Raw genomic sequence first — 21,392 nt, forward strand, 5'->3', positions numbered from 1 at the left:
CTTGCGTGCTGCCTTGGTGGCCAGCTGCTTACGAGGAGCCTTGCCTCCCGTGGACTTGCGAGCAGTCTGCTTGGTGCGAGCCATGGTGAACAACTGTGGTTTGTGATGGCCGGCGCCGAAAAATTTTTGCTTATATACGCCGTCTCGAGGCGCTTGCTCGAGCGCCATTGGCTGCTCGACTCGCCTACGTCACCCCGTTGCCCCTCCCCTCCTTCCTCTGGCTGCAGCCAACAGGCGGCTCACCTCAATCACTATTATCGCTGATTTTGCTCTATTTTTTGGATTTGTGCAAAAGTCATTTCACAGGGACGTGAAACAGACGAGTAGGCAACTGCAGTTTTGAAAGCGTTGTGAGAAAGCCGTGTCTACTCGACCACAAGCGTAAAGTAAGGGCAGGCAGGAGTTGCAATGCTACTAGTACGTCCGCTTGATGGGATATAGTCGGGAAATCGTGCGGGCATTCGATCAATTCGATTCACACAACTACAACACCATGACTGGACGCGGCAAGGGAGGCAAGGGACTCGGAAAGGGTGGCGCCAAGCGTCATCGTAAGGTGCTACGTGACAACATCCAGGGCATCACCAAGCCCGCTATTCGTCGCTTAGCTCGTCGTGGCGGCGTCAAGCGTATTTCGGGTCTCATCTACGAAGAGACCCGTGGCGTCCTGAAGGTGTTCCTCGAGAACGTCATCCGTGATGCTGTAACCTACACGGAACACGCCAAGAGGAAGACCGTCACTGCCATGGACGTGGTGTACGCTCTGAAGCGCCAGGGTCGTACCCTCTACGGATTCGGCGGATAAGAGCTTGGCTAATCCATCGATTCCACCCACCACCACCTCAAAACGGGACCTAATTAGGTCCCTATACTTTTTTACTGAAGGGCTTAATAGACGATAACATAAATTGTTTTGATATCAGCTAGCACATTGGGTTTTATGAAATCTATTTTTTATCCTCGCATGCTTAAAGGGACTCTGATTGGGGAGGGGGGGGGGAAGGTTTGTTACGTTATATACTAGCAGAGCAGGATCATTGGTGGGGGGGGGGGGGGTGTGAGGGGGAGAGAGAGAGAGAGAGAGATCTTTCCCAACTCTTCCTTTTTACATGAGGGAGCTACCCGTTTTATTCATTTTATCCTTCTCAGAGCTGTTTTGATAGTATCCAAATGATGGTAAATGAAAAGGGAGGACACGAATATTTACCCAGAATTCAGGACTGGCAATCGATATGCATGTTTGAGTGAGAATCTTTTTCTCTCTCAACTTAGGTATACGTTTATGTCGTACCTAAAAGCGAGAACCACACTATTGGGACAAGTATGCAAGGCCCAATTTTCCTAACAAGCACAGTTAATTTTGTTATTTTCGAACATTTCTTTCCAAATTGGTTTATCCAATTAACAGTATTATATTAAGATCATGAATTGCTGGGTTAGGTTAGGTTAGATTAGCTTAGGTTAGGTTAGGTTAGGTTAGGTTAGGTTAGCTTAGCTTAGCTTGGGTTAGCTTAGGTTAGGTTAGGTTAGCTTAGCTTGGGTTAGCATAGGTTAGGTTAGGTTTGATTACATTTCTATGTTAGATTTAACTCAAATTCAAAACAATTGCCAGTCATTCGGCTTGTTAGTCAACTTGCCTCTAATAGGGGCAATTTGTCTAACAAGACTATTTAGTTTTGTGTGTATATATATATATATATATATATATATATATATATATATATATATATATATATATATATATATATATATATATATATATATATATATATATATATATTATTATAGCTTCAAGACTCTGAACCAATATAGAAGCATCAAGAGGAAGTGCTTGTGTTATGGGCCAATAGGCCTTCTGCAGTTACTTCCATTCTTATGTTTTTATTCCCATTGGTTCGTGTTTTATCTTGTGTAAATGTCAATCACCTTACCCAAAACTTTGGTACCATATCACCTCACCCATGTATGTATGTATATATATATATATATATATATATATATATATATATATATATATATATATATATATATATATATATATATATATATATATATATATATAATATACAGAGTAAATCTACCCCAAAAGTAATGATTTATTTGTCTACAAAACTAAACTCTTTTTTGGAATCATATGAGGCCCCTCCACTGAGGGGGGGAGGCCTGGATGTTTATTGTCATGTGTATTCATGCTGCTTGCATGTCGTCGTTTATTTTGCCTTTGTTGTTTTTTTGACAGCTTTCTTTGCCTTGGGTGGTTTGGGAGATTTTGAAGCTCTCTTTATTTTGGGCTTTTTGTTCCCAACAACAAGCTGCTGCTGCTGCTTCTTTTTCAAGGCTGTAGGTGGTTTGTTGCTTGTGGCGGCTTTCTTGGGAGTTACCACGGCCTTCTTTGCTGCTGTAGATGGTTTCTTGGTTGTGGTGGCTTTCTTGGGAGTTAGAACGGCCCTCTTCTCTGCTACGGCCAGCTTGAATGATCCACTAGCTCCACTTCCCTTGGTCTGAACAAGAATGCCGTCAGCCACTGCTTTCTTGAGAAATCTTCGGATGTAAATGGCGATCTTGGCAGCCTCGACTTTGTTGTTGGCAACAACGTACTTCTTGATTGCTTGTAGAGACGAGCCCTTACGGTCTTTGAGTGCTGCGACCGCGGCTAGAACCATTTGACTAGTTTTCGGGTGAGCAACCTGGACGCGAGGTTTCCTGGTGGTGGCCACCACAGCAGCAGCAGCAGCCGCAGCCTTCTTGGTAGGCTTTGCTTCTACCATGATGATGATGAACCAACCAAGGTGATGAGAGACGCTCAGACAGTCACGGGGGAATGATGCTGCCGCCGCTTGAGCCGAACCTATTTATGTGCCGGCACGGTACAGAAGCTGCAACCTGGCAACTCGTCCACCAATCACGACGGTTGGTTTTACGGCTCCGAAACCTGGATCCCATATCTTCTCTAAAATAGAAGCATTTGTTCATGTTCTTTGTAAAAGTATCATAAAGCAGGACAGATGAGACAAATATCATAAAAACTGAAGAGCAGATGAGCACACACATGTTTGTATTACAAAAGAAAATCCACAAATTCATTAGAAATTGGCAGGGCAGGCTGAGGAAGTAGGTAGATGTAAAATGTCTGTAAATGGCGAAAGAACATAAACCCAAGACTGAATAAACGATGTTAAATATCCATGCCAAGGAGACAAAAATATGTTAGGATACAATTACCATTAAGACACCACAAGCAGGTCCGTATCCTGCCGCGATGACTTAAAAGAGTTGGTTATTAGCCACAATGTGTAGGCAGTCTCATGCCAACGGCCACACCACGTTGAGAACACCGCTTCTCGTCCGATCAGCGAAGTTAAGCAACGTTGGGTTTGGTTAGTACTTGGATGGGTGACCGCCTGGGAACACCAAATGCTGTTGGCAATAATGTTTTTTGTTTTGTTTTGTTTTGTTTCGTTTGTTTTTGTTTGAATGGCTGGCTCCACGGGAAATTCACGGAGTTGTGTGGAATAAGGCCTGGTAAAATGAATTAATATGTATGTCATGTTTAAAACAAACTCGCTTAATATAGATATTGTGTGAGGCTTTATACAAAAACAAACAACCAAAACAAAACATGTTGTATATATATATATATATATATATATATAGCTTAATCCGGGTTTGAACTCGCAACTCCAAGAATACGCATCACTTATATACACTTTACCACTGGACCACTGCTGCAGGACACTAGCTTGATGCTGAGGTATCAATTTAATGACGTAAATGCCATTTCCACAAATAAATGATAATTAAAAAGTATTTGTATGTACAAATCTTTTCTGTTTAAAAGGCTACAATATCAGTTACTGATATAATTTGTGTTAATGTTTCTATACCCACAAGAAGGCATATTTTTGCTTATATGTAAAGGGTACGGAGAAGGAATCCACAGACCATCATTCCCCTCCCCTTCCCTCCCCACCCCCCCCACCCCCAACTCCCACCTACTACCACCACCACCACCACCACCAATCACCACCAATCACCACCAATCACCACCACCACCAATCACCACCACCACATCTAACCGAAAACCCCCTAACACATCAACCCTCCCCCCAATCAACAGGCGAAATAATAACCCTCAAATGCCTGCCTGCCTGCCTGCCTGCCTGCCTGCAAGCCAATACTAACGGTCTTCTCAGAAAGAAAATCTCTTTGTATCTGTATTACTTGATGAAATGTATGATTCTAATAATGAAAATAAATTTTGATGTCGGTTGTATGAGCATAATGACCAATATGCACATGATATGAATGAATTAAATAGTGTAGTTTTAAGTAATTAGGTTGTAGACACATTAAGCGGATATGATATTTGACGCGTCCAGAACTGGTGATTTTTGGTTTAGTTTTAAATGCACCACCACCACCACCACCACCACCACCATTGCTTCCCCAGAGCCTAATTAAGGACCGGTAAAAGGAGTCAATATGTATGTCATCTATAAAACCAAAGAATGAATAAAAAAAACACACACACAAACCTACATAATAGTATTAGGAAGATTGTATGGCAAAAAAAAAAAGTATTATTCCCATTGGGTCGTTTGAACTCGCGACTTCCAAAACACCAGCCACACACCTTACAACCCAGCCACCATAGAGTTGGTATAATTGTGCAACTTTAGTTATAAAAGTAAAGTTTTCTCACATTGTATTGATAACTTAAAGGATTTTTTTTTTTATTTTGCATGTACAAATCTTATTGTCTGTTCTATGAAAAGGCTTGATGTAAATTATGTATTTTTTGAATGATTGAATTGTAGGCACATTAAGCGGATTCGATATTGATATATCCAGAAAAGGCGATTTATGTTCAGTTTAAAATGCATCACCGTTAACGCTAAAGGACTGGTTAAAATGACTCGATGTTTGTCATTTTTAAAATAAACACTAAAACAAGGCCCTTAACATATATAATGTTTGAATATAAATTGAATGCATATAAATACAAAGTGGGAGTGGCTGGCTGGCTGGCTGGCTGGCTGGCTGGCTGGCTGGCTGGCTGGCTGGCTGGCTGGCTGGCTGGCTGGCTGGCTGGCTGGCTGGCTGGCTGGCTGGCTGGCTGGCTGGCTGGCTGGCTGGCTGGCTGGCTGGCTGGCTGGCTGGCTGGCTGGCTGGCTGGCTGGCTGGCTGGCTGGCTGGCTGGCTGGCTGGCTGGCTGGCTGGCTGGCTGGCTGGCTGGCTGGCTGGCTGGCTGGCTGGCTGGCTGGCTGGCTGGCTGCCTGCCTGCCTGCCTGCCTGCCTGGCTGCCTGGCTGCCTGGCTGCCTGCCTGCCTGCCTGCCTGCCTGCCTGCCTGCCTGCCTGCCTGCCTGCCTGCCCTGTCTGGCTGCCTGGCTGCCTGGCTGCCTGCCTGCCTGCCTGCCTGCCTGCCTGCCTGCCTGCCTGCCTGCCTGCCTGCCTTGCCTTGCCTTGCCTTGCCTTGCCTTGCCCTGCCTTGGCTGCAGCTGGCTGGCTGGCTGGCTGGCTGGCTGGCCGTAAATCAACTCTTAACAACACCACACCACACCACACCACACCACACCACACCATCACTCATCACCCATCACCCACCACCGGCCCCAGTCTCCCAGCCTCTCTTATATACCCGAGCAGGCCCTTTAAATTATTTGAATTGTTGCACTTCGGCCAATGGCAGGCACGATCGCTGCTGCTCAAACATATTCTGGTTCACAAGTATTAATATATATATATATATATATATATATATATATATATATATATATATATATATATATATATATATATATATATATATATATATATATATATATATATATATATATATATATATATATATATATATTCATGAAACACATTAAAACCTTGATCATTTATTCATTCATTACGTCTAGTGAAGAATTGCTTTTGTTCATTTGTATGATTAAAAATGGATAGAATATGAATTCCTCGCTTAAAGTAAAATATAAAATATATATTGGATTTATATGATTGGTTAATATTCCAAGTGATGCTGAATATCCCCTATAATTTTGTTTTGTTTGTTTGTTATGTACACATTCCAAATGAAATCAATATAAATGTTATTATTAATGTTTGAAAGTTGATTGTCTACTTGAATCTCTCTATTAAAGTGTGTGTGGCTCCGGATGGAGCCTGGTTATGGTATTTGTCGCGGTGGGTGGCAGAAGTGCTTACTTCTTCTCTGTCTTCTTTGGCAAAAGAACTGCCTGAATGTTTGGAAGAACACCTCCCTGTGCAATGGTTACGCCAGACAGAAGTTTGTTGAGTTCTTCGTCGTTGCGGATGGCCAACTGCAAGTGACGTGGGATGATACGGGTCTTCTTGTTGTCACGTGCGGCGTTACCGGCGAGCTCGAGAACTTCGGCAGCGAGGTATTCCATGACGGCTGCCAGGTAGACAGGAGCGCCAGCACCGACGCGTTCGGCGTAGTTGCCCTTACGCAGCAGACGGTGAATTCTGCCCACGGGGAACTGAAGTCCGGCCCTGCTGGAGCGAGACTTTGACTTGCCCTTCACTTTGCCTCCCTTGCGCGTCCTGACATTGCTGCTGCTGTTGTGGGTTTGTGGTGTTTTAATGCCGGCCCGCAGATCGAGCTTCGTGTATATACCCCGCTCAGGATCAAGGGAGTCCGCCACTGACCAATCAGCGCGCTCCGCCACGCGACCCGCTCTGAGCTGAGTCGCGAGCGGGATATAAAAGGAAAGCTCGACTCGCGCAAAAGTTCATTATTGTACTGCAACGCCAGCCAGCACGAGCATCATCATGCCACCCAAGGCATCTGGAAAGGCTGCCAAGAAGGCCGGAAAGGCCCAGAAGGCCATTGCCAAGGGCGATAAGAAAAAGAAGCGCAGGAGGAAGGAGAGCTACAGCATCTACATCTACAAAGTGCTGAAGCAGGTCCACCCCGACACTGGTATCTCTTCCAAAGCCATGTCGATCATGAACTCGTTCGTGAACGACATCTTTGAGCGCATCGCCGCCGAGGCTTCTCGCCTGGCCCACTACAACAAGCGTTCCACCATTACCAGTCGGGAGATCCAGACGGCTGTAAGGCTCCTGTTGCCCGGAGAACTTGGCCAAGCACGCCGTCTCTGAGGGCACTAAGGCCGTCACCAAGTACACCTCCTCCAAGTAAACGGCTTACTTACTGCCCTGTGGTGGTGGCTTGGCCTCAAACCAACAAACTCGGCTCCATTGGAGCCACACTTTAATTTCTAAAGAGATTGTGAGTGTTAGACACCAATACTATTATAACAAAAACCTCTGTCACTGAAAGCAAATAGCTATAAAATGAGAATATTTATGAAACTGTCTGTGTGTGTTTCTCTCTCTCAGTCTGTCTGTCTGTCTGTCTGTCTGTCTGTCTGTCTGTCTGTCTGTCTGTCTTGTCTGTCTGTCTGTCTGTCTGTCTGTCTGTCTGTCTGTCTGTCTGTCTGTCTGTCTGTCTCTCTCTCTCTCTCTCTCTCTCTCTCTCTCTCTCTCTCTCTCTCTCTCTCTCTCTCTCTCTCTCTCTCTCTCTCTCTCTCTCTCTCTCAACAATATAAGCACTCGGTATCTTTTTTCTAGAGATTAGAGATTCATTGTTATGTTCCACATTAGGATTACTATGCAGGCCACCCTCTTAGGTTTGAAAATGTCAAGAAAACGGTTAATTTAAAATGTCATCTCCCTAACTTAACAGATTAAGCCAGAGGACCGAAAACAGAATAAAACAGGACTGGACAGTATGTCACTTATACAAGCTGCTTTATTTCTAGTACAGTATGACAATTTTTATTTTGGGGGGGGGGGGTGGGTGATCCTTGACAGTGCATAAGAGCGAAAGCGACGGCGTTTTGTTTGTAAGAGAACAGGTTGTATACAAATGACTTGATTTATTGATATCACGTGTATGTATGACACCTAAATTAGTGTATTTGTTTATTTATTTATTATTTATTATATGTGTAGATGAAGGTTAATTCATATGACTGATGCTAGGAATGTCTGAAATCTCCTTAGAAGGATATTTTGGCCCTGAGAAGGGCCGAGGTTTGGTGTATACTAGGGTGGTCGATTTAGCTTATGCACGCTCTCCACGGATACGGCGAGCAAGCTGAATGTCCTTTGGCATGATGGTGACACGCTTGGCGTGGATGGCACAGAGGTTAGTGTCCTCGAAGAGACCGACCAGGTAAGCCTCGGATGCCTCCTGTAAAGCCATGACGGCAGACGACTGGAAGCGAAGATCGGTCTTGAAGTCCTGGGCAATCTCGCGCACCAGACGCTGGAAGGGAAGTTTCCTGATGAGCAACTCGGTGCTCTTCTGGTAACGACGGATCTCACGCAGGGCGACCGTTCCGGGCCTGTAACGGTGAGGCTTCTTCACACCCCCTGTGGCAGGAGCAGACTTGCGTGCTGCCTTGGTGGCCAGCTGCTTACGAGGAGCCTTGCCTCCCGTGGACTTGCGAGCAGTCTGCTTGGTGCGAGCCATGGTGAACAACTGTGGTTTGTGATGGCCGGCGCCGAAAAATTTTTGCTTATATACGCCGTCTCGAGGCGCTTGCTCGAGCGCCATTGGCTGCTCGACTCGCCTACGTCACCCCGTTGCCCCTCCCCTCCTTCCTCTGGCTGCAGCCAACAGGCGGCTCACCTCAATCACTATTATCGCTGATTTTGCTCTATTTTTTGGATTTGTGCAAAAGTCATTTCACAGGGACGTGAAACAGACGAGTAGGCAACTGCAGTTTTGAAAGCGTTGTGAGAAAGCCGTGTCTACTCGACCACAAGCGTAAAGTAAGGGCAGGCAGGAGTTGCAATGCTACTAGTACGTCCGCTTGATGGGATATAGTCGGGAAATCGTGCGGGCATTCGATCAATTCGATTCACACAACTACAACACCATGACTGGACGCGGCAAGGGAGGCAAGGGACTCGGAAAGGGTGGCGCCAAGCGTCATCGTAAGGTGCTACGTGACAACATCCAGGGCATCACCAAGCCCGCTATTCGTCGCTTAGCTCGTCGTGGCGGCGTCAAGCGTATTTCGGGTCTCATCTACGAAGAGACCCGTGGCGTCCTGAAGGTGTTCCTCGAGAACGTCATCCGTGATGCTGTAACCTACACGGAACACGCCAAGAGGAAGACCGTCACTGCCATGGACGTGGTGTACGCTCTGAAGCGCCAGGGTCGTACCCTCTACGGATTCGGCGGATAAGAGCTTGGCTAATCCATCGATTCCACCCACCACCACCTCAAAACGGGACCTAATTAGGTCCCTATACTTTTTTACTGAAGGGCTTAATAGACGATAACATAAATTGTTTTGATATCAGCTAGCACATTGGGTCTTATGAAATCTATTTTTTATCCTCGCATGCTTAAAGGGACTCTGATTGGGGAGGGGGGGGGGGGAAGGTTTGTTACGTTATATACTAGCAGAGCAGGATCATTGGTGGGGGGGGGGGGGGTGTGAGGGGGAGGGGAGAGAGAGAGAGAGAGAGATCTTTCCCAACTCTTCCTTTTTACATGAGGGAGCTACCCGTTTTATTCATTTTATCCTTCTCAGAGCTGTTTTGATAGTATCCAAATGATGGTAAATGAAAAGGGAGGACACGAATATTTACCCAGAATTCAGGACTGGCAATCGATATGCATGTTTGAGTGAGAATCTTTTTCTCTCTCAACTTAGGTATACGTTTATGTCGTACCTAAAAGCGAGAACCACACTATTGGGACAAGTATGCAAGGCCCAATTTTCCTAACAAGCACAGTTAATTTTGTTATTTTCGAACATTTCTTTCCAAATTGGTTTATCCAATTAACAGTATTATATTAAGATCATGAATTGCTGGGTTAGGTTAGGTTAGATTAGCTTAGGTTAGGTTAGGTTAGGTTAGGTTAGGTTAGCTTAGCTTAGCTTGGGTTAGCTTAGGTTAGGTTAGGTTAGCTTAGCTTGGGTTAGCATAGGTTAGGTTAGGTTTGATTACATTTCTATGTTAGATTTAACTCAAATTCAAAACAATTGCCAGTCATTCGGCTTGTTAGTCAACTTGCCTCTAATAGGGGCAATTTGTCTAACAAGACTATTTAGTTTTGTGTGTATATATATATATATATATATATATATATATATATATATATATATATATATATATATATATATATATATATATATATATATATATATATATATATTATAGCTTCAAGACTCTGAACCAATATAGAAGCATCAAGAGGAAGTGCTTGTGTTATGGGCCAATAGGCCTTCTGCAGTTACTTCCATTCTTATGTTTTTATTCCCATTGGTTCGTGTTTTATCTTGTGTAAATGTCAATCACCTTACCCAAAACTTTGGTACCATATCACCTCACCCATGTATGTATATATATATATATATATATATATATATATATATATATATATATATATATATATATATATATATATATATATATATATAATATACAGAGTAAATCTACCCCAAAAGTAATGATTTATTTGTCTACAAAACTAAACTCTTTTTTGGAATCATATGAGGCCCCTCCACTGAGGGGGGAGGCCTGGATGTTTATTGTCATGTGTATTCATGCTGCTTGCATGTCGTCGTTTATTTTGCCTTTGTTGTTTTTTTGACAGCTTTCTTTGCCTTGGGTGGTTTGGGAGATTTTGAAGCTCTCTTTATTTTGGGCTTTTTGTTCCCAACAACAAGCTGCTGCTGCTGCTTCTTTTTCAAGGCTGTAGGTGGTTTGTTGCTTGTGGCGGCTTTCTTGGGAGTTACCACGGCCTTCTTTGCTGCTGTAGATGGTTTCTTGGTTGTGGTGGCTTTCTTGGGAGTTAGAACGGCCCTCTTCTCTGCTACGGCCAGCTTGAATGATCCACTAGCTCCACTTCCCTTGGTCTGAACAAGAATGCCGTCAGCCACTGCTTTCTTGAGAAATCTTCGGATGTAAATGGCGATCTTGGCAGCCTCGACTTTGTTGTTGGCAACAACGTACTTCTTGATTGCTTGTAGAGACGAGCCCTTACGGTCTTTGAGTGCTGCGACCGCGGCTAGAACCATTTGACTAGTTTTCGGGTGAGCAACCTGGACGCGAGGTTTCCTGGTGGTGGCCACCACAGCAGCAGCAGCAGCCGCAGCCTTCTTGGTAGGCTTTGCTTCTACCATGATGATGATGAACCAACCAAGGTGATGAGAGACGCTCAGACAGTCACGGGGGAATGATGCTGCCGCCGCTTGAGCCGAACCTATTTATGTGCCGGCACGGTACAGAAGCTGCAACCTGGCAACTCGTCCACCAATCACGACGGTTGGTTTTACGGCTCCGAAACCTGGATCCCATATCTTCTCTAAAATAGAAGCATTTGTTCATGTTCTTTGTAAAAGTATCATAAAGCAGGACAGATGAGACAAATATCATAAAAACTGAAGAGCAGATGAGCACACACATGTTTGTATTACAAAAGAAAATCCACAAATTCATTAGAAATTGGCAGGGCAGGCTGAGGAAGTAGGTAGATGTAAAATGTCTGTAAATGGCGAAAGAACATAAACCCAAGACTGAATAAACGATGTTAAATATCCATGCCAAGGAGACAAAAATATGTTAGGATACAATTACCATTAAGACACCACAAGCAGGTCCGTATCCTGCCGCGATGACTTAAAAGAGTTGGTTATTAGCCACAATGTGTAGGCAGTCTCATGCCAACGGCCACACCACGTTGAGAACACCGCTTCTCGTCCGATCAGCGAAGTTAAGCAACGTTGGGTTTGGTTAGTACTTGGATGGGTGACCGCCTGGGAACACCAAATGCTGTTGGCAATAATGTTTTTTGTTTTGTTTTGTTTTGTTTCGTTTGTTTTTGTTTGAATGGCTGGCTCCACGGGAAATTCACGGAGTTGTGTGGAATAAGGCCTGGTAAAATGAATTAATATGTATGTCATGTTTAAAACAAACTCGCTTAATATAGATATTGTGTGAGGCTTTATACAAAAACAAACAACCAAAACAAAACATGTTGTATATATATATATATATATATAGCTTAATCCGGGTTTGAACTCGCAACTCCAAGAATACGCATCACTTATATACACTTTACCACTGGACCACTGCTGCAGGACACTAGCTTGATGCTGAGGTATCAATTTAATGACGTAAATGCCATTTCCACAAATAAATGATAATTAAAAAGTATTTGTATGTACAAATCTTTTCTGTTTAAAAGGCTACAATATCAGTTACTGATATAATTTGTGTTAATGTTTCTATACCCACAAGAAGGCATATTTTTGCTTATATGTAAAGGGTACGGAGAAGGAATCCACAGACCATCATTCCCCTCCCCTTCCCTCCCCCCCCCCCCCCCCCCCCCCACCCCCCCACCCCCAACTCCCACCTACTACCACCACCACCACCACCACCAATCACCACCAATCACCACCAATCACCACCACCACCAATCACCACCACCACATCTAACCGAAAACCCCCTAACACATCAACCCTCCCCCCAATCAACAGGCGAAATAATAACCCTCAAATGCCTGCCTGCCTGCCTGCCTGCAAGCCAATACTAACGGTCTTCTCAGAAAGAAAATCTCTTTGTATCTGTATTACTTGATGAAATGTATGATTCTAATAATGAAAATAAATTTTGATGTCGGTTGTATGAGCATAATGACCAATATGCACATGATATGAATGAATTAAATAGTGTAGTTTTAAGTAATTAGGTTGTAGACACATTAAGCGGATATGATATTTGACGCGTCCAGAACTGGTGATTTTTGGTTTAGTTTTAAATGCACCACCACCACCACCACCACCATTGCTTCCCCAGAGCCTAATTAAGGACCGGTAAAAGGAGTCAATATGTATGTCATCTATAAAACCAAAGAATGAATAAAAAAAACACACACACAAACCTACATAATAGTATTAGGAAGATTGTATGGCAAAAAAAAAAAAGTATTATTCCCATTGGGTCGTTTGAACTCGCGACTTCCAAAACACCAGCCACACACCTTACAACCCAGCCACCATAGAGTTGGTATAATTGTGCAACTTTAGTTATAAAAGTAAAGTTTTCTCACATTGTATTGATAACTTAAAGGATTTTTTTTTTTATTTTGCATGTACAAATCTTATTGTCTGTTCTATGAAAAGGCTTGATGTAAATTATGTATTTTTTGAATGATTGAATTGTAGGCACATTAAGCGGATTCGATATTTGATATATCCAGAAAAGGCGATTTATGTTCAGTTTTAAAATGCATCACCGTTAACGCTAAAGGACTGGTAAAATGACTCGATGTTTGTCATTTTTAAAATAAACACTAAAACAAGGCCCTTAACATATATAATGTTTGAATATAAATTGAATGCATATAAATACAAAGTGGGAGTGGCTGGCTGGCTGGCTGGCTGGCTGGCTGCTGGCTGGCTGGCTGGCTGGCTGGCTGGCTGGCTGGCTGGCTGGCTGGCTGGCTGGCTGGCTGGCTGGCTGGCTGGCTGGCTGGCTGGCTGCTGCCTGCCTGCCTGCCTGCCTGCCTGCCTGGCTGCCTGCTGCCTGCCTGCCTGCCTGCCTGCCTGCCTGCCTGGCTGCCTGCCTGCCTGCCTGCCTGCCTGCCTGCCTGCCTGCCTGCCTGCCTGCCTGCCTGCCTGCCTGCCTGTCTGGCTGCCTGGCTGCCTGGCTGCCTGCCTGCCTGCCTGCCTGCCTGCCTGCCTGCCTGCCTGCCTGCCTGCCTGCCTTGCCTTGCCTTGCCTTGCCCTGCCTTGGCTGCAGCTGGCTGGCTGGCTGGCTGGCTGGCTGGCCGTAAATCAACTCTTAACAACACCACACCACACCACACCACACCACACCACACCATCACTCATCACCCATCACCCACCACCGGCCCCAGTCTCCCAGCCTCTCTTATATACCCGAGCAGGCCCTTTAAATTATTTGAATTGTTGCACTTCGGCCAATGGCAGGCACGATCGCTGCTGCTCAAACATATTCTGGTTCACAAGTATTAATATATATATATATATATATATATATATATATATATATATATATATATATATATATATATATATATATATATATATATATATATATTCATGAAACACATTAAAACCTTGATCATTTATTCATTCATTACGTCTAGTGAAGAATTGCTTTTGTTCATTTGTATGATTAAAAATGGATAGAATATGAATTCCTCGCTTAAAGTAAAATATAAAATATATATTGGATTTATATGATTGGTTAATATTCCAAGTGATGCTGAATATCCCCTATAATTTTGTTTTGTTTGTTTGTTATGTACACATTCCAAATGAAATCAATATAAATGTTATTATTAATGTTTGAAAGTTGATTGTCTACTTGAATCTCTCTATTAAAGTGTGTGTGGCTCCGGATGGAGCCTGGTTATGGTATTTGTCGCGGTGGGTGGCAGAAGTGCTTACTTCTTCTCTGTCTTCTTTGGCAAAAGAACTGCCTGAATGTTTGGAAGAACACCTCCCTGTGCAATGGTTACGCCAGACAGAAGTTTGTTGAGTTCTTCGTCGTTGCGGATGGCCAACTGCAAGTGACGTGGGATGATACGGGTCTTCTTGTTGTCACGTGCGGCGTTACCGGCGAGCTCGAGAACTTCGGCAGCGAGGTATTCCATGACGGCTGCCAGGTAGACAGGAGCGCCAGCACCGACGCGTTCGGCGTAGTTGCCCTTACGCAGCAGACGGTGAATTCTGCCCACGGGGAACTGAAGTCCGGCCCTGCTGGAGCGAGACTTTGACTTGCCCTTCACTTTGCCTCCCTTGCCGCGTCCTGACATTGCTGCTGCTGTTGTGGGTTTGTGGTGTTTTAATGCCGGCCCGCAGATCGAGCTTCGTGTTATATACCCCGCTCAGGATCAAGGGAGTCCGCCACTGACCAATCAGCGCGCTCCGCCACGCGACCCGCTCTGAGCTGAGTCGCGAGCGGGATATAAAAGGAAAGCTCGACTCGCGCAAAAGTTCATTATTGTACTGCAACGCCAGCCAGCACGAGCATCATCATGCCACCCAAGGCATCTGGAAAGGCTGCCAAGAAGGCCGGAAAGGCCCAGAAGGCCATTGCCAAGGGCGATAAGAAAAAGAAGCGCAGGAGGAAGGAGAGCTACAGCATCTACATCTACAAAGTGCTGAAGCAGGTCCACCCCGACACTGGTATCTCTTCCAAAGCCATGTCGATCATGAACTCGTTCGTGAACGACATCTTTGAGCGCATCGCCGCCGAGGCTTCTCGCCTGGCCCACTACAACAAGCGTTCCACCATTACCAGTCGGGAGATCCAGACGGCTGTAAGGCTCCTGTTGCCCGGAGAACTGGCCAAGCACGCCGTCTCTGAGGGCACTAAGGCCGTCACCAAGTACACCTCCTCCAAGTAAACGGCTTACTTACTGCCCTGTGGTGGTGGCTTGGCCTCAAACCAACAAACTCGGCTCCATTGGAGCCACACTTTAATTTCTAAAGAGATTGTGAGTGTTAGACACCAATACTATTATAACAAAAACCTCTGTCACTGAAAGCAAATAGCTATAAAATGAGAATATTTATGAAACTGTCTGTGTGTGTTTCTCTCTCTCAGTCTCTGTCTGTCTGTCTGTCTGTCTGTCTGTCTGTCTGTCTGTCTGTCTGTCTGTCTGTCTGTCTGTCTGTCTGTCTGTCTGTCTGTCTGTCTGTCTGTCTGTCTGTCTGTCTGTCTCTCTCTCTCTCTCTCTCTCTCTCTCTCTCTCTCTCTCTCTCTCTCTCTCTCTCTCTCTCTCTCTCTCTCTCTCTCTCTCTCTCTCAACACATATAAGCACTCGGTATCTTTTTTCTAGAGATTAGAGATTCATTGTTATGTTCCACATTAGGATTACTATGCAGGCCACCCTCTTAGGTTTGAAAATGTCAAGAAAACGGTTAATTTAAAATGTCATCTCCTAACTTAACAGATTAAGCCAGAGGACCGAAAACAGAATAAAACAGGACTGGACAGTATGTCACTTATACAAGCTGCTTTTATTTCTAGTACAGTATGACAATTTTTATTTTGGGGGGGGGGGGGGTGGGTGATCCTTGACAGTGCATAAGAGCGAAAAGCGACGGCGTTTTGTTTGTAAGAGAACAGGTTGTACTACAAATGACTTGATTTATTGATATCACGTGTATGTATGACACCTAAATTAGTGTATTTGTTTATTTATTTATTTATTTATTATATGTGTAGATGAAGGTTAATTCATATGACTGATGCTAGGAATGTCTGAAATCTCCTTAGAAGGATATTTTGGCCCTGAGAAGGGCCGAGTTTGGTGTATACTAGGGTGGTCGATTTAGCTTATGCACGCTCTCCACGGATACGGCGAGCAAGCTGAATGTCCTTTGGCATGATGGTGACACGCTTGGCGTGGATGGCACAGAGGTTAGTGTCCTCGAAGAGACCGACCAGGTAAGCCTCGGATGCCTCCTGTAAAGCCATGACGGCAGACGACTGGAAGCGAAGATCGGTCTTGAAGTCCTGGGCAATCTCGCGCACCAGACGCTGGAAGGGAAGTTTCCTGATGAGCAACTCGGTGCTCTTCTGGTAACGACGGATCTCACGCAGGGCGACCGTTCCGGGCCTGTAACGGTGAGGCTTCTTCACACCCCCTGTGGCAGGAGCAGACTTGCGTGCTGCCTTGGTGGCCAGCTGCTTACGAGGAGCCTTGCCTCCCGTGGACTTGCGAGCAGTCTGCTTGGTGCGAGCCATGGTGAACAACTGTGGTTTGTGATGGCCGGCGCCGAAAAATTTTTGCTTATATACGCCGTCTCGAGGCGCTTGCTCGAGCGCCATTGGCTGCTCGACTCGCCTACGTCACCCCGTTGCCCCTCCCCTCCTTCCTCTGGCTGCAGCCAACAGGCGGCTCACCTCAATCACTATTATCGCTGATTTTGCTCTATTTTTTGGATTTGTGCAAAAGTCATTTCACAGGGACGTGAAACAGACGAGTAGGCAACTGCAGTTTTGAAAGCGTTGTGAGAAAGCCGTGTCTACTCGACCACAAGCGTAAAGTAAGGGCAGGCAGGAGTTGCAATGCTACTAGTACGTCCGCTTGATGGGATATAGTCGGGAAATCGTGCGGGCATTCGATCAATTCGATTCACACAACTACAACACCATGACTGGACGCGGCAAGGGAGGCAAGGGACTCGGAAAGGGTGGCGCCAAGCGTCATCGTAAGGTGCTACGTGACAACATCCAGGGCATCACCAAGCCCGCTATTCGTCGCTTAGCTCGTCGTGGCGGCGTCAAGCGTATTTCGGGTCTCATCTACGAAGAGACCCGTGGCGTCCTGAAGGTGTTCCTCGAGAACGTCATCCGTGATGCTGTAACCTACACGGAACACGCCAAGAGGAAGACCGTCACTGCCATGGACGTGGTGTACGCTCTGAAGCGCCAGGGTCGTACCCTCTACGGATTCGGCGGATAAGAGCTTGGCTAATCCATCGATTCCACCCACCACCACCTCAAAACGGGACCTAATTAGGTCCCTATACTTTTTTACTGAAGGGCTTAATAGACGATAACATAAATTGTTTTGATATCAGCTAGCACATTGGGTCTTATGAAATCTATTTTTTATCCTCGCATGCTTAAAGGGACTCTGATTGGGGAGGGGGGGGGGGAAGGTTTGTTACGTTATATACTAGCAGAGCAGGATCATTGGTGGGGGGGGGGGGGGGTGTGAGGGGGAGAGAGAGAGAGAGAGAGATCTTTCCCAACTCTTCCTTTTTACATGAGGGAGCTACCCGTTTTATTCATTTTATCCTTCTCAGAGCTGTTTTGATAGTATCCAAATGATGGTAAATGAAAAGGGAGGACACGAATATTTACCCAGAATTCAGGACTGGCAATCGATATGCATGTTTGAGTGAGAATCTTTTTCTCTCTCAACTTAGGTATACGTTTATGTCGTACCTAAAAGCGAGAACCACACTATTGGGACAAGTATGCAAGGCCCAATTTTCCTAACAAGCACAGTTAATTTTGTTATTTTCGAACATTTCTTTCCAAATTGGTTTATCCAATTAACAGTATTATATTAAGATCATGAATTGCTGGGTTAGGTTAGGTTAGATTAGCTTAGGTTAGGTTAGGTTAGGTTAGGTTAGGTTAGCTTAGCTTAGCTTGGGTTAGCTTAGGTTAGGTTAGGTTAGCTTAGCTTGGGTTAGCATAGGTTAGGTTAGGTTTGATTACATTTCTATGTTAGATTTAACTCAAATTCAAAACAATTGCCAGTCATTCGGCTTGTTAGTCAACTTGCCTCTAATAGGGGCAATTTGTCTAACAAGACTATTTAGTTTTGTGTGTATATATATATATATATATATATATATATATATATATATATATATATATATATATATATATATATATATATATAATATATATATATATATTATAGCTTCAAGACTCTGAAAACCAATATAGAAGCATCAAGAGGAAGTGCTTGTGTTATGGGCCAATAGGCCTTCTGCAGTTACTTCCATTCTTATGTTTTTATTCCCATTGGTTCGTGTTTTATCTTGTGTAAATGTCAATCACCTTACCCAAAACTTTGGTACCATATCACCTCACCCATGTATGTATATGATATATATATATATATATATATATATATATATATATATATATATATATATATATATATATATATATATATATATATATATATATATATATATATATACAGAGTAAATCTACCCCAAAAGTAATGATTTATTTGTCTACAAAACTAAACTCTTTTTGGAATCATATGAGGCCCCTCCACTGAGGGGGGAGGCCTGGATGTTTATTGTCATGTGTATTCATGCTGCTTGCATGTCGTCGTTTATTTTGCCTTTGTTGTTTTTTGACAGCTTTCTTTGCCTTGGGTGGTTTGGGAGATTTTGAAGCTCTCTTTATTTTGGGCTTTTTGTTCCCAACAACAAGCTGCTGCTGCTGCTTCTTTTTCAAGGCTGTAGGTGGTTTGTTGCTTGTGGCGGCTTTCTTGGGAGTTACCACGGCCTTCTTTGCTGCTGTAGATGGTTTCTTGGTTGTGGTGGCTTTCTTGGGAGTTAGAACGGCCCTCTTCTCTGCTACGGCCAGCTTGAATGATCCACTAGCTCCACTTCCCTTGGTCTGAACAAGAATGCCGTCAGCCACTGCTTTCTTGAGAAATCTTCGGATGTAAATGGCGATCTTGGCAGCCTCGACTTTGTTGTTGGCAACAAACGTACTTCTTGATTGCTTGTAGAGACGAGCCCTTACGGTCTTTGAGTGCTGCGACCGCGGCTAGAACCATTTGACTAGTTTTCGGGTGAGCAACCTGGACGCGAGGTTTCCTGGTGGTGGCCACCACAGCAGCAGCAGCAGCCGCAGCCTTCTTGGTAGGCTTTGCTTCTACCATGATGATGATGAACCAACCAAGGTGATGAGAGACGCTCAGACAGTCACGGGGGAATGATGCTGCCGCCGCTTGAGCCGAACCTATTTATGTGCCGGCACGGTACAGAAGCTGCAACCTGGCAACTCGTCCACCAATCACGACGGTTGGTTTTACGGCTCCGAAACCTGGATCCCATATCTTCTCTAAAATAGAAGCATTTGTTCATGTTCTTTGTAAAAGTATCATAAAGCAGGACAGATGAGACAAATATCATAAAAACTGAAGAGCAGATGAGCACACACATGTTTGTATTACAAAAGAAAATCCACAAATTCATTAGAAATTGGCAGGGCAGGCTGAGGAAGTAGGTAGATGTAAAATGTCTGTAAATGGCGAAAGAACATAAACCCAAGACTGAATAAACGATGTTAAATATCCATGCCAAGGAGACAAAAATATGTTAGGATACAATTACCATTAAGACACCACAAGCAGGTCCGTATCCTGCCGCGATGACTTAAAAGAGTTGGTTATTAGCCACAATGTGTAGGCAGTCTCATGCCAACGGCCACACACGTTGAGAACACCGTCTCGTCCGATCAGCGAAGTTAAGCAACGTTGGGTTTGGTTAGTACTTGGATGGGTGACCGCCTGGGAACACCAAATGCTGTTGGCAATAATGTTTTTTGTTTTGTTTTGTTTTGTTTCGTTTGTTTTTTGTTTGAATGGCTGGCTCCACGGGAAATTCACGGAGTTGTGTGGAATAAGGCCTGGTAAAATGAATTAATATGTATGTCATGTTTAAAACAAACTCGCTTAATATAGATATTGTGTGAGGCTTTATACAAAAACAACAACCAAAACAAAACATGTTGTATATATATATATATATATATATAGCTTAATCCGGGTTTGAACTCGCAACTCCAAGAATACGCATCACTTATATACACTTTACCACTGGACCACTGCTGCAGGACACTAGCTTGATGCTGAGGTATCAATTTAATGACGTAAATGCCATTTCCACAAATAAATGATAATTAAAAAGTATTTGTATGTACAAATCTTTTCTGTTTAAAAGGCTACAATATCAGTTACTGATATAATTTGTGTTAATGTTTCTATACCCACAAGAAGGCATATTTTTGCTTATATGTAAAGGGTACGGAGAAGGAATCCACAGACCATCATTCCCCCCTCCCCTTCCCTCCCACCCCCCCCCCCCCACCCCCCCACCCCAACTCCCACCATACTACCACCACCACCACCACACCAATCACCACCAATCACCACCAATCACCAACCACCACCAATCACCACCACCACATCTAACCGAAAACCCCCTAACACATCAACCCTCCCCCAATCAACAGGCGAAATAATAACCCTCAAATGCCTGCCTGCTGCCTGCCTGCAAGCCAATACTAACGGTCTTCTCAGAAAGAAAATCTCTTTGTATCTGTATTACTTGATGAAATGTATGATTCTAATAATGAAAATAAATTTTGATGTCGGTTGTATGAGCATAATGACCAATATGCACATGATATGAATGAATTAAATAGTGTAGTTTTAAGTAATTAGGTTGTAGACACATTAAGCGGATATGATATTGACGCGTCCAGAACTGGTGATTTTTGGTTAGTTTTAAATGCACCACCACCACCACCACCACACCACCACCATTGCTTCCCCAGAGCCTAATTAAGGACCGGTAAAAGGAGTCAATATGTATGTCATCTATAAAACCAAAGAATGAAAAAAAAAACACACACACAAACCTACATAATAGTATTAGGAAGATTGTATGGCAAAAAAAAAAAAAAAGTATTATTCCCATTGGGTCGTTTGAACTCGCGACTTCCAAAACACCAGCCACACACTTACACCCAGCCACCATAGAGTTGGTATAATTGTGCAACTTTAGTTATAAAAGTAAAGTT

At 44.1% G+C, this 21,392-nt stretch overlaps 2 non-coding genes and 1 pseudogene across 2 annotated transcripts; all 3 read left to right on the forward strand.

The window, feature by feature from the left end:
- The first annotated feature begins 3,307 nt into the window (after window positions 1–3,307).
- LOC138361250 (5S ribosomal RNA) lies at window positions 3,308–3,426 on the forward strand. The gene has a single exon (XR_011226877.1). It is a non-coding gene; the product is annotated as a 5S ribosomal RNA (ribosomal RNA).
- Window positions 3,427–11,720: 8,294 nt separating this feature from the next.
- On the forward strand, window positions 11,721–11,839 carry LOC138361252 (5S ribosomal RNA). Its single transcript, XR_011226879.1, has one exon. It is a non-coding gene; the product is annotated as a 5S ribosomal RNA (ribosomal RNA).
- An 8,167-nt stretch (window positions 11,840–20,006) lies between these two features.
- LOC138361255 (5S ribosomal RNA) lies at window positions 20,007–20,122 on the forward strand (annotated as a pseudogene).
- Window positions 20,123–21,392: the final 1,270 nt, after the last annotated feature.

The sequence above is a fragment of the Procambarus clarkii genome, unplaced genomic scaffold, assembly GCF_040958095.1.
Source record: "Procambarus clarkii isolate CNS0578487 unplaced genomic scaffold, FALCON_Pclarkii_2.0 HiC_scaffold_267, whole genome shotgun sequence".
In the NCBI taxonomy this organism is placed as follows: Eukaryota; Metazoa; Arthropoda; class Malacostraca; order Decapoda; family Cambaridae; genus Procambarus; species Procambarus clarkii.